The sequence below is a fragment of the Trichosurus vulpecula genome (assembly GCF_011100635.1).
Source record: "Trichosurus vulpecula isolate mTriVul1 chromosome X unlocalized genomic scaffold, mTriVul1.pri SUPER_X_unloc_6, whole genome shotgun sequence".
Classification (NCBI taxonomy): Eukaryota; Metazoa; Chordata; class Mammalia; order Diprotodontia; family Phalangeridae; genus Trichosurus; species Trichosurus vulpecula.
This window is the reverse complement of record NW_023494382.1, coordinates 12,230-26,331: the sequence shown is the minus strand read 5'-3', so window position 1 is coordinate 26,331 and position 14,102 is coordinate 12,230. Positions and strand designations below refer to the sequence as shown.

Here is a 14,102-nt window from a genome sequence, read left to right as displayed (position 1 = left end):
GAAGCTGAAGTGGTGAGTAGGATTACTCCTAGGACTCGGACAGTTTCAGTGTAATCACATGGTGACTCTCTACTCGGGGAACCCAGAGTCAAGTGAGAGCAAGCTGGAGTAAGCAAGATAGCCAAAAGAGCAAGTAGGTGTCCACATTCCTGGTGACAAGAGGTAAGAGGCACAACAATGTGGGTGGCAACCCCTTGTACCATATATTATACTTGTAACAAAGTAAAACAGGCAACTAGGTGACACAGTGGATAGAGTGCTGGACCTGGACTCAGGAAGACTTGAGCTTGGCGCAGGTAGGTGGCGCAGTGAGTAGAGCACTGGCCCTGGAGTCAGGAGAACCTGAGTTCAAATTCCACCTGAGACACCTGACACACTTACTAGCTCTGTGACCTTGGGCAAGTCACTTAATCCCGATTGCCCTGCCTTCCCTCCACAAAAAAGAACAAAAAGGAAGATGAGTTCAAATTTGGCCTCAGACACCTACTAGAAATTTGACCCTGGGCAAATCATTTAACCTCTCTCTGCCTCAATTTCCACAACTACAAAATGAAGATAACAATATAACATACCTCACAAGACTGTTGTAAGGATCGAATGAAGCCTTTAGCAGTGCTTGGAACATAGTAGAGACTATACAAATGCTAGTTTTTGTTTTTGTTGGAAACATTTAAGTAAAGGAAGACAGTGAGCATATCTGGCAATATATAAGGTATTCCACATCCCGTTTCTCCAGCCCAGTTTGTTCATTACAATTCTAACTAATGATTTAAATCAATGTTAACTTAAATCAATGTCCATAGCAGTTCACTTCTAAGAACTATCACTGGCAACTTACTCTTTTATGTAAGAAATAGTATTAGAATTTGCACTGGGCACATTATTGGTATTAAAATGCAAAAACTAAGAGCAAGGGATCAAACAGGAAAAATTACTAAAAGCAGACAAAGTTCACTAGACAGAGGTAATTTATCTTAGAGGCAAAGAGTCCTTTATACTTTAATGTGTTCCTAAGGCCATCATTGTAATACAGCAGACCAAAACAAAAGATGACTCATTGTGATAATTGATTCATCAAGAAAAGTTCACATTCTAGCAGCACACACTGTAAAAAGATTTCCATTGAGGACAGTTAAAAAAGTCTCGTAATTAAATGTGGCAAACATTGGCCAGAAAAAGAAGGAAAGATACAAAATGATAGTTAGGAGGGATGGATGGATCGATCAAGTGAAAGTTTGTTGAGGATAGGAAAGACAGGTAGATAGTAGGGAAGCAACCAGCAGGCAGGGAGAGACTGAAGGTAAATGAGAGAGACTAATGACAGAGGCCAGTGGAAATAAAGCTGAATTGGTTCATCAAGAAATCAAGATAAGTAAAGGAAGAGCTAGAGCAGGGTTGATGGCCTGGGGGTGAACTTGGGGTGTCAGGGGATTGGAAGTCTGTAGACAAAGAACAGGATTTGGGGTTTCAAGGCAGAGAGGTGGAATGACAATAGACTGTGATCAGATAAAGAATTTCAGAGTTCATAAACATGGAAGTGAACATTTGTGGGTAATGATGACATGATCAAAAGAGAACCATCATGTGTGTGTGTGTGTGTGTGTGTGTGTGTGTGTGTGTCTGTGCGTGTGCGTGTATGAGGTTAGGCAGAGGATTAACTAGATCACATGAAATGAGTAACTTGAGGAAAGATGAGATTAAAGTGTTTTCAGAGAGTATGAATATTTAAGTATAGGTAGCATAAATAGGAGTAGGAAAGAAGAGAAAGATTTTAAGCCAGGCACCTAACATCACTGAGGAAGGAAAGGAACTGTTCTGGAGGTTTGTAGACAATAGGTAGCAGAATTTTGATTGGTGGTATCGACTGAGGGAACCTCAAAGAAGGAGAGGTTGCTGAGTGGTGGCAGTAGAAGGAGAATATGGAAATGGCAAGGAAGAGCAAGGAGTGTTCTGACTCCCCTGTCTCCACACCAATGAGTCGGTAGGATGAGGGAAAGTGCAGCCAGTGCTGGAATGGGCCGCAAGAGAGCTTATGGCAAGAAAGCCAGGTTCAGTGAGAGCCAGAAGAGGAAGTGGGAAAGGAAAAGATCAAAGATGAAATTAAGTCTGTTGCCTATCGCAGGATATAAGGAATTCTCTAAGTAGAAGGCAGAGGAGTTAAAGCATTTATTGAAGCTCCAAAGTAGCATACCCAGGGACCAGTGCCCCCAATCTGACATCCTGGCAAGAACCTTCCAAAAGCAGTATGCCCATCTCACAACAGTGACCAGGAGGCCACAGAAAAACATTATGGCAGCAAGCCAAGCCATACTGGCGCTTCCCCCCCCAATGCCAGGGCCCTCCAGCAAGAAGACCACCCAATGGCCTCAAGCCCCTGCTCAGCACTCTCTGGTCTGCACAAGGGTCAGTCCTGCTTTTTGTATCACCCGCGTCTCCTTGTCCCAATCTCCAAGCTGTGTTGTCACCCCCCACACAGTAGACAGACATCATCACGTCGACAAGAATGTCATCCCAAGCGACCAAAACTCAGGCACCTATCATTGGCTCCGGTCCTAGCCACTCCCCCCAGGAACCTGAGAGCCCACTGAAATGGGTGGGAAAGATCTTCCCATTCGCTGATTGCCTTTACTTTGGCCCAAAGATATTTCACATCCATTACACAGGCAACTTGTGTCTAAATAGGTACAAACTCTTTTTCTCTCTTTTTTTTTCAAGTACAATAGAATTCCACCCAAATAAACACATCATATTTGCAAAATACTTAACATAACATCTCATCATCAGAGTGGCCACATGGCTCACTTGTTGGCCCATAGATCTTTGTATCCTTTACATAGGTCAATGGGAAACTGCTGTCAATAACACCATAACAATAAGACAATACAGCAAGGGTAATACAAAATAAGCACAAAGAACAATATCATCATTCCCACCCCTGAAAAGAATGGGGCTCAAAATCTTGGGGTAAGGGGTGAAGGTTTTATTTCCCATAGCTTTTTCCTGCTGAAATTGGAGGTAGAGCTGTCCCTGCCCCAAGAGTCCCATTCCAGAGGTCAGTTCTTTAGCAAGCAGGCAGGAATTCCAGGAATGCTAGGTGCTTAGGCAGTCATCTGAAAGTGTAGGGTACTTAAGCCTAAAGTAGACAGAACTAGCAACAATGTTAACCACAACAGAGAACAAAAGAGTCGGTAAGTATGGGCTATTATACTTACTTCAAATAAAATCTTCCCCATTCTGGTTGAGACTCCAATTATACAGAAATTCGATCTCATAGCCTAAATCAGGTAGAAAATGTTTCTTTTCAAGGGGAACACAATAAGGAAACTAAGTCAGAAGGGTCCCATCGTGGATGGAGACTAGGACTGCCCACCAGGCCTTTTCCCCAGATACAAACTTTCATCTGTTAGTCACACAAGATCACCTTCCCTCTGAGTGGCTTGTGGCATTTATCCGCATCAGTCGTACTTCTGGAGTCCATGAATCTATTATTATAGCCCTATTCATGGTAAAGCATATGGTTCAGGGGTACGATTTGGTAATTATCTTCACCTGAATAGACAACTGTTACAGTGTTTTCCTTCCCATGGGCTATGACTTCTGCAGCCTTTGGAATATCATCCGCCTTCCGTTTTACCCATACCTTAGCTCCCAATTTTATTCCATCAGTAGAACCAAAGCCTCCCTTTCCTCTGAGAGTTATTTTAAAAGGAGGGTCAGTTTTCACAAAGGGTATTTTTTTCACAGGGGATAATAATCATTTGGACTATCCTATCATTTCTACAAAATTGTATAGGTTTTTTACCCAAATTATGGAGTGTCACAACAATTTCTCTTTGATAATTAGAATCTATCACTCCAGCCAATACATGTACTCCTTGAGCTGATAATCCTGGTTTAGATAATGTTGTACCAGAAGCGAGCGAGACACACTACAGAGTATAAGTTTTAAGTGGAGGATTTATTAGCCGGCGGCCATTGATTTGTGGTTACAGTACCCCAATGTCTGCCGGCTAATAAATTCTGCACTTAAAACTTATACTCTGTGGTGCGTCTCGCTCGCTTCTGGTACAACAGTAATATCCATCCAAAATGATTCCTGGAGATTCTCACACAGACCCCAGTAGAGATTTTTCTTGTCTCTTTCCTATGCAACCTAAAATTCTCTGTACAATGTAAATCATATCCTGCCTAACCAGGTGTTCCTGGGCATGGTGGTGGGACATCTTCCCTCATAGTCCAAAATTCAATGTTTTGGATCTCACGTGTTTGCTGTTTTCTAATCTGCAGATTTGGGGTCATCATTCTGGCTAGAGGTGTACTCCCTCCTAAGGGCCTATTATTCAAATTACATAAGGCAATAGACAAATTTTCCTTCCGATGTCGATATGAATTATTAGAGCTTAATTTTCTTAGCTGTTCTTTCAACAATCCATTCATTCTTTTGATTAGCCCAGATGCTTGTGGGTAATATGGAATATGATATATCCACTCTATATTATTCAATATACAATATCTTTTTATTTTATTACCCTTGAAATTTGACCCGTTGTCACTTTGAATCTGCATTGGGGTTCCATAGTATAAACTTACAATATCTAGGGTTTTACAGGTGTTTTTTCTGAGTTGTATCCTTATAAGGACAAGCCACTAGTACACCTGAAAATGTGTCAACACTTGTACATATATATTTACATCCTTTATCTTGGGGTAGTGGTCCAATATAATCTATCTGCAACATTTGGGCTGGAACTTTTCCCCTTGCTATTTCTCCAGTTACTATCCTAGGAACAGTTCGTTATTTTTCCAATTGGCATATGCAACACTCCTCTGTTATTTGTTTTAACAAATAGAGAGATACTAATACCGCAATCCTGTGCCCATCGATGGGTGGCCTGGACCCCTAAAAGGCCGGCGGTCTGGTGGACCCATTTTGCTAAGGCTGGGTCATCAGTTGGAGGTGGAGTAGGGACAATACATTCAGTAGCAACCTTTGCTAGTCGACCCGCGTGTGCATTGTACTCACGTTCTGGTGTGGTCAGGGTTGCGCGAGCATCAACGTGAAAAACTGACAAACTCGTAACCAGAGAAAAATCCCATATGTGTTCCCATAACTCTTTACCCCAAAATTGTTTGCCATGAGTCTTCCAATTCTGATTCCTCCATATAGGCATCCATGTAGCTAACCCATTAGCTACTGCCCATGAGTCAGTAAATATATGACGCTGTCCTCCTTTCTCTGTTTTGATGGCTTGATGCACTGCCATCAGTTTGGCACATTGGCTACTTCTACCTATCCCAGAACTTTCCAGAGTTCGCCTAGTATAGGGGTTACAGGCTGCTGCTTTCCAATGTCTCTTGTCTCCCAAATATTTTGCTGTCCCATCAGTAAACGAATCATGTTTCTTCTGTTCCTTGGTTAGTCCATCATATCCATTATTCCATTTCACCAAGGATTGTACTAACTGTTGCTTAGGTTCAGGGGGTTTTTCATTATCCTCAGTATCAATGTTTGCCACAGATTCATGTAGAGCAGAAACTCTACTTTTGCCTACTCTAGGCCTATTCTGAATACACCACTTCCATTTGATTATGCTTGCCTCTTGCACATGTCCAATTCTGTGGGAAGCTGGGGTACTCATTACCCAAGTCATAATCAGAATTCCAGGCCTTAATACCACTTCGTGACCCAGAGTCAGTTGCTCAGTTTCTACCAAAGCCCAATATGCAGCTAACAGCTGCTTCTCAAAAAGTGTATATTGCATCCCAGACGAAGGTAGTTTCCTTGACCAAAATCCTAAAGGTACACTTAGGCTTTGTTGCTTTTGCCACAAACTCCAATTTGCATAGTCATCTTGCACAGTCCCTTGTAATTCCACTGGCCCATTTTGCATAGGCCATATATCCAGGGCTAATTGTATAGCAGCCTTTGCTTCCTCAAATGCTCTACTTTGTTCAAGTCCCCAATCAAATCTGTATTTCTTCCTGGTGACTTTATACAAGGGCTTCAAAATGTGTCCCAAGTGTGGGATGTGGTGTCTCCAATAACCAAATAGCCCTATGAACTTTTGGGCCTCTTTCTTATTAGTAGGGGTAGGAAAATCCTGGATTTTTTAATCGAGCTTGTGGGACAATTTCTCGCAGTCCTTTATTCCACTGTATCCCCCAAAATTTTACAGTTTGAGCTAGCCCTTGAACCTTTTCAGGGTTAATTTCCCATCCTTTGCTTTTCATATGGTCAATTAATAGTGTCAAACTCTTCTCCACTTCTTTTATGTTTTCTCCCTGTATCATGATGTCATCTATGTAGTGGGTAAGCTGTACACCAGATAACTTTAATTCATCTAAATGCTCAGCTACAGTCCTGAGGCAAATAGTTGGGCTATGAAGATATTCTTGTGGCAGGCATGTAAATTTATACTGTCAGCCTTGCCAAGTCAAATCAAACTGGTCCCATTGCTTTGGGTCTATTGGGATCGTAAAGAAGGCATTGGCCAAATCAATAACTGCATGCCAAGTCCCTTCATGTTTCTATATTCTCTCTATTAAAGTAACAGTGTCTGGAACAGCAGCATACAGGGGAGGAGTCACTTTGTTCAGCTGTCTATAATCTACCGTCATCCTCCACATCCCATCTGACTTTCGAACTGGCCAGACACGGTTGTTCCATTGAGCAGTTGTAGGGACTAACACTCCCGCTTCAACGCATTCTTTTATAGTACTGGCAATTTCATCTTGCCCACCTAGCACACGATATTGCCTCAAAGTAATTATTTCAGAAGGTTCGGGCAAAGTGATTGGGTCCATCTTTATTTTCTCCACTAAGACTACATTAACACCTTTTTTCTGACAGCAAATTGGTATTTCCCGTCAGGTAAATTCAAGGTCACACCGTTCAATACATCTATCCCAATGATGTATTCAGGAATCGGCACAATAAGCACAGTACATTCTTTCTTGGGCAACTGTCCAATTTTCATCATCAATTTAACTTGTCTGGCTGATATTTCAGCCCCTCCTAATCCTGTGATAGTAATAGGAGTTCCATGGCTGAACTTGTCTGGATTTCCATAGAAAAGGGTGGCCTCTGCCCCAGTATCTATTAATGCCCTAGTTACCGTACTTGACCCATTTTTCCAATGTATGGTCAAGTTAATGTGGTGTCTGCAATCCAGCCTGTGTATTTCCTTAATTTGGACTGGGGCTTGGCCTCTTTCCTAGTATTCCTTAACATGTGACTCTCTTGGGTGTGAGGGTTTAGGGTCTGTAGCATCTACAGGATCAGTTCTTATTTCCCTATTTTGTCTGTTATCAAGTCCTTTATCTCGGTCCATTCTGTACAGTTCATTGGTTGGAATGCCATCCATCATTTCAAAGTCTACCCCTGCTCTCAATAGAGCAGTGAACATTTCTTTTCTGGTCACTCTATTTTGGTGCCAAATTTGCTGGCTCTTCACTCACCTCTCTTAGGGAGATCTATCCCTTCCCCAGTCTCCTAAGTCACTTAACTGTAAAATCTTATGTATCACCACCGAAAGACAGCTCCCTATTTCCCCAAGTAACAGAGTCAAAATTAGGTGTTTATAAGCAGGAGGAGCTGTCCTGACTATTAAATTCCTATGAGGGACTCCCAAGGGATCATCGTAATATATGTCTGCAGTTCCTGCCGTGATAGCAGTCTTCATTACCCCCTCCTTTAGTTTTATGATACAATCTCTAAGTGAATACCAGGGTTTATTCTCAGTGGGCCACATAGAATCAGTAGCATATCTCTTATTATATCCCTCAGCGGCTAACGCCAACAGATTAGTCTTGCCATCACCATCTCTTTGCTGAAGATGTTCCCTAAATGCTTGCTGAACTAGAGGATTGTGGCTGATACCTATGAATCTCATACTATCCACCCTATCTACTGATATTCCACCAGCTGCTTGTTCACTGAATCTTACCATCCAAGATATTAACGGTTCTCCCATTCTTTGGGTGAATCTACTCAAAATGTCTGTGATCTCTTGCTTTGAAAAATCTTCCTGAATCTCCCTTGTAATTGAATTGTCACCTTGGGTTTCTGTCCTCCTGCTCTGTATGTGACGAGCATCTGTCTAAGTATTTGAGCATCTCTCATTCTCTATGCCAGGGACGTCCTGAACTCTAGTAGAGTTTTGTGCCTCAGCCCCTGACATTGTCTCATTTTCTCTCCACTCCCTTCCCCTGCTACTATGTCAAGGACAAAGCTGGCAGTCAGGCTCTACCTGGGCTGAGTTGAAATGCACTCTTGGCCTATTTAGCCTCCTGTTGCTCCTAGCCACATTAATGGAAAAAATTTTGATTTGAGTCAGTAGATTCTTGAGCAACAATTTTTTCTCCTGCTGTCTGAGATTCCCCATCTTGCCGTGGTGTAGAAGTGCCCCCATTTCTTTCACTTAATCTCAGTCTTTCATATGCTACTAGCCGGTAGGCTGATAACACTATCCAGCTTTGCCTAGATAGTGATGCCCCTGACTGAATTCTAGCCTCTTGTAAACATCTTTCCAAATCCCTAGGATCTCCTCTCTGTAGCCTTGGTTCCCAGTTTTCACAGAGTCCAGCTCTTTTAACCCATTCATTTCTAGGGAGGAATAAAATGGATCCTCCCACCCTGGGATATTCATCTCTTCCTCTTGAAGTTCTTATGCTTCTAAATAGAGATCTTATACCTAGCGATCCTATCCTTGTTGCCAGATATAATATTAAGGCAGAAGTCATGACTTCAAAGATAAACATGAATATGCCTGAATGGTCCAGAATTGCAGGATATAAGGAATTCTCTTAAGTGGAAGATAGAGGAGTTAAAGAATTTATTGAAACTCCAAAGTAGCATACCCAGGGACCAGTGCCCCCAATTCGACATCCTGGCAAGAACCTTCCAAAACCAGTATGCCCATCTCACAACAGTGACCAGGAGGCCACAGAAAAACATTATGGCAGCAAGCCAAGCCATACTGGTGCTTTCCCCCCAATGCCAGAGCCCTCCAGCAGGAAGACCAGCCATTGGCCTCAAGCCCCTGCTCAGCACTCTCTGGTCTGCACAAGGGTCAGTCCTGCTTTTTGTATCACCAGCGTCTCCTTGTCCCAATCTCCAAGCTGTATTCTCACCCCCCACACAGTAGACAGACATCATCACGTCGACAAGAATGTCATCCCAAGCGACCAAAACTCAGGCACCTATCATTGGCTCCGGTCCTAGCCACTCCCCCCAGGAACCTGAGAGCCCACTGAAATGGGTGGGAAAGATCTTCCCATTCGCTGATTGCCTTTACTTTGGCCCAAAGATATTTCACGTCCATTACACAGGCAACTTGTGTCTAAATAGGTACAAACTCTTTTTCTCTCTTTTTTTTTTCAAGTACAATAGAATTCCAATCAAATAAACACATCATATTTGCAAAATACTTAACATAACATCTCATCATCAGAGTGGCCACATGGCTCACTTGTTGGCCCATAAATCTTTGTATCCATTACAGAGGTCAATGGGAAACTGCTGTCAATAATACCATAACAATAAAACAATACAGCAAAGGTAATACAAAATAAGCACAAAGAACAATATCATCATTCCCCTCCTCAAAAGAATGGGGCTCAAAATCTTGGGGTAAGGGGTGAAGGTTTTATTTTCCATAGCTTATTTCCATTCACTGATTGCCTTTACAGGTGAGTAGCTGGAGTTCAGGGGAATGGAAATCATTGATAGTAGAAGACAGGGAATAGAATTTGAAAGATGACCACCCAAGTAACTAGTTATAGGGATGGGGAAAGTATGACCATAGGGGAGTGTGTAAAACATTAAGAGTTTAGAAAGATTTCCACAGTCCATAGGGATCAGGCCTATGGGTGGAGTTCTCTCACGGCCTTAGGCAATTCAAGGGAGGGAGGAAGTACATGGAACATGCTCCTAAGGCAAGAAAACAAGCTAGAGACTAGATGTAATAGCCTTTTTATTCTTCCTTAGAAGGGAAGAGTCTGTTGCTGAAATGGAATGGTGTTTTTCTCTTCTTCTAGCAAGAGGCAGAGATGAGGCAGAAGGTCTTCCCATACCACAAAGACTGGAAACTGACAACTTGTAACTGCATAAATAAAGTGATTAAATTGTCCATATCATAACCTCCAAACCCACAGATTCTACCACTAGATTTATGTCCCAAGGAGGTCCCAGATAAGGAGAAAGTCCCAATATGCATCAAAGTATTTATAGCAACACTCTTTGTAACAGCAAAGATTAGGAGCAAAGTAGATGTCCGTCACCTGGGGAATGGAGAAATAAATTTCAGTACATTCATGTGATGGAATATTACTGCATTGTAAGAAATGACAAATGATGAATATGATGAATTCAGAGCAGCATTGATATGGAATGAAGTAAATACTGCCATGAAAACAATATACAATGACTACAACAAAGTAAATGGAAATAACCACAAAATAATCAAAAGTGAATTTGTAAAATCACAAAGAACTAGCATGGCAGGAAAGAAAAGATGTAAGACACATGGCCACGTACTCCTTGCCCAACACCCTTTCTTAAATGTGGGAGGTCCATAAATATGGTATACTGCATATATTTCCAAACGTTTTCCATGTATTGATAAGTTACATTGATTTTTTTAAACTTTTTTTCTTTTTTTTAATCTTTAAAAAATATTATTATATGGAATGGTTCTCTCAGAAAGAAAGGGGAAACGACAGGAAATGATGGTAATGTCTTAAAAAGGCTTCAATAAAATGTGAGGGTTTTTAGATAAAAAATTCACAAAATTAAAATTCGGGGTTGGAATAAAATTTATTATAACTGACCAGAATACAATGAAGAAGGAAAAGCAATCTAGATCATAGGATCATAGATCTAGCAGAGGAAGGGATCTCAGAAACCATCAAGTCCAAACTCCTCATTTTAAGCATGACAGAATTGGGGCCCATAAAGGTTAAAGGACAAGAAAATAGTAAAAACAGAAATGTTTTAAGAGACAACTATGGAAAGTACATTATGTAAAAACTCAAAACCACATGTTTATCTCAATAGAAATAAAAAAGCCTTTGACAAAGTGGAGCATTCATTCATACTAAAAACCCTACCAAGCATAGGCATAGGGAGACCTTTTTAACTATCATAAAAATATCTACTAAAACCAAAAGCGAGCATCTTTTGCCATGGGGATCTAGAACCTTTCACAGTGATTACAAAAGGAGTGAAGTGAGGAAGTCCATTCTCTCCACTATTATTTGATATAGTTTTAGAAGTACTATCAACAGCAATAAGACAAAAGAACGAAATTAAAGTCAAAAGAAAAGTAGCTAAATAGGCAATAAAACGATGTCTGTTGTTTGATGGCATGTTGGTATATTTGGGAAATCCTAGGGAATTATCAAAGATACTGAGTCAATTAACAGGTTCAGAAAAGTTGTAGGCTACAAAATAAACCATCAAAAATCAAGAGCTTTTCTACATAATAATAATAACACCCAAGAAGCAATAGTAAGGGAAATTCCATTCTAATTAACTACAAAATGCAAAAAAAAAAATACATGGGGATTGATCTACCAAGTACATAACGGACTTACATGGATTCAATCACAAAGTGCTGCTTAAACAAATAAAGAACTTAAAAACTTTAAATATCAATGCTTATGGCTAGGCCATGTGAATTTAATAAAAATGACAATCCTGCCGAAGTTAATTTAAACTCTTAATGCTAAACCAATCAAATGACCAGGACTATTTTGTTATGGAAATTTCAGTGGTGGAATGATAGTTTTGATATTCTATAATACCCTCTTTCAGATTAGTTGCTAATTTTCTCATGGCTCATTTACACTTCAAGATATTTATATTTATTTTCAATACTTAGAGAACTCGTTGACTTTTGGAGCCAATGGCACAAGACCATAAGATTCGTCAAGGGATCTCAGAGATGTCATAAGTTTACCCACCCACTTCGCCATAGGCAAACTTTGGGATCCACAGAGGAACAGTGAATAGTTTAAGATCCCATAGCCTTGGAATTATTTTGTTGAGAATTTCATACCTTTCAAAACGTGTTGTGTGCCAGAGATACAAAAATTCATCTGTTGTTCACATCCTTAGTTTGAGGGCCGGAATGTACACTTGTAATCAATCTATTTATAGACAGGTTTGACATTGGGTGGAATATTGTTCAGTTTCTTCATTTATAAAATGAAGATAGTAATACAGTCAATTTCCTGGAGTGGTTGTCATATGCAGATAGGATATTCGGAAAGCACTTTGGAAACCTGAAACTATCGTACAAATGAGAGATATTATTATCATTATCAGCACTGTTTTTCCCATTTATTACATGCTTATCACTACTGTGACCTCTTGGATAGCAAACCATGGTCTTGAGGTGACAAGGGAACAATTGAGCGTATTCTCCCTATATAATACAATTTGTGTTAGTGGACATTTATTGCAGCAATCTGAGTGATATGCAACATTGATTTTGAGACTTTTACGTGTCTAATCCTAGGAGGCTGTCTGAAAAGGAAATTCGCCCAATTCGAATCTGCTGATTGAATTACAGAACACTTGACAAATCGCGGGATGATCTCTTTAAAAATCAACTCACCCAGTAAAAGCTGCTCCTTATTGCATCATAGAACACTTGTGATGTTATCATTCTATCGCCAAGGTAACTAACATGGGCAGAGGGTGGTAAGAGCAAGTAAGGGACTTAGAGAGATCATTCCTGCAAAGGAAACAAGGAGGCAGGTTGTGGGTGGTGTTTGGGACAGTGGTATTTTGACATAGTATGTAATGTTATGTTATACAAATATTGGCTGCGGATTATTGTATTATGCTGTGATTTGCGATAGATTACTATGTGGCACTGGGTCTGGGTTTAGAATTGGCTTCTTGTGGGTTAGTGGGTTACTGTTAATGCCACGACTATTTTGTTATGGAAATTTCAGTGGTGGAATGATAGTTTTGATATTCTATAATACCCTCTTTCAGATTAGTTGCTAATTTTCTCATGGCTCATTTACACTTCAAGATATTTATATTTATTTTCAATACTTAGAGAACTCGTTGACTTTTGGAGCCAATGGCACAAGACCATAAGATTCGTCAAGGGATCTCAGAGATGTCATAAGTTTACCCACCCACTTCGCCATAGGCAAACTTTGGGATCCACAGAGGAACAGTGAATAGTTTAAGATCCCATAGCCTTGGAATTATTTTGTTGAGAATTTCATACCTTTCAAAACGTGTTGTGTGCCAGAGATACAAAAATTCATCTGTTGTTCACATCCTTAGTTTGAGGGCCGGAATGTACACTTGTAATCAATCTATTTATAGACAGGTTTGACATTGGGTGGAATATTGTTCAGTTTCTTCATTTATAAAATGAAGATAGTAATACAGTCAATTTCCTGGAGTGGTTGTCATGTGCAGATAGGATATTCGGAAAGCACTTTGGAAACCTGAAACTATCGTACAAATGAGAGATATTATTATCATTATCAGCACTGTTTTTCCCATTTATTACATGCTTATCACTACTGTGACCTCTTGGATAGCAAACCATGGTCTTGAGGTGACAAGGGAACAATTGAGCGTATTCTCCCTATATAATACAATTTGTGTTAGTGGACATTTATTGCAGCAATCTGAGTGATATGCAACATTGATTTTGAGACTTTTACTGTCTAATCCTAGGAGGCTGTCTGAAAAGGAAATTCGCCCAATTCGAATCTGCTGATTGAATTACAGAACACTTGACAAATCGCGGGATGATCTCTTTAAAAATCAACTCACCCAGTAAAAGCTGCTCCTTATTGCATCATAGAACACTTGTGATGTTATCATTCTATCGCCAAGGTAACTAACATGGGCAGAGGGTGGTAAGAGCAAGTAAGGGACTTAGAGAGATCATTCCTGCAAAGGAAACAAGGAGGCAGGTTGTGGGTGGTGTTTGGGACAGTGGTATTTTGACATAGTATGTAATGTTATGTTATACAAATATTGGCTGCGGATTATTGTATTATGCTGTGATTTGCGATAGATTACTATGTGGCACTGGGTCTGGGTTTAGAATTGGCTTCTTGTG

General features: G+C 40.4%; 1 long non-coding RNA gene across 2 annotated transcripts in view; it reads left to right on the top strand.

Moving 5' to 3' along the window:
- Positions 1–13,840, top strand: part of LOC118833250 — a 50,086-nt gene extending 36,246 nt beyond the window's left edge. The window contains exons 2-3 of one of the 2 annotated variants that reach the window (XR_005009307.1): positions 12,522–12,683; positions 13,712–13,840. This is a non-coding gene — a long non-coding RNA (uncharacterized LOC118833250). Of the gene's footprint in view, positions 1–12,521 lie in introns of both variants that reach the window. The other variant, XR_005009306.1, reaches the window with a different exon arrangement.
- The last annotated feature ends 262 nt before the right edge of the window (positions 13,841–14,102 follow it).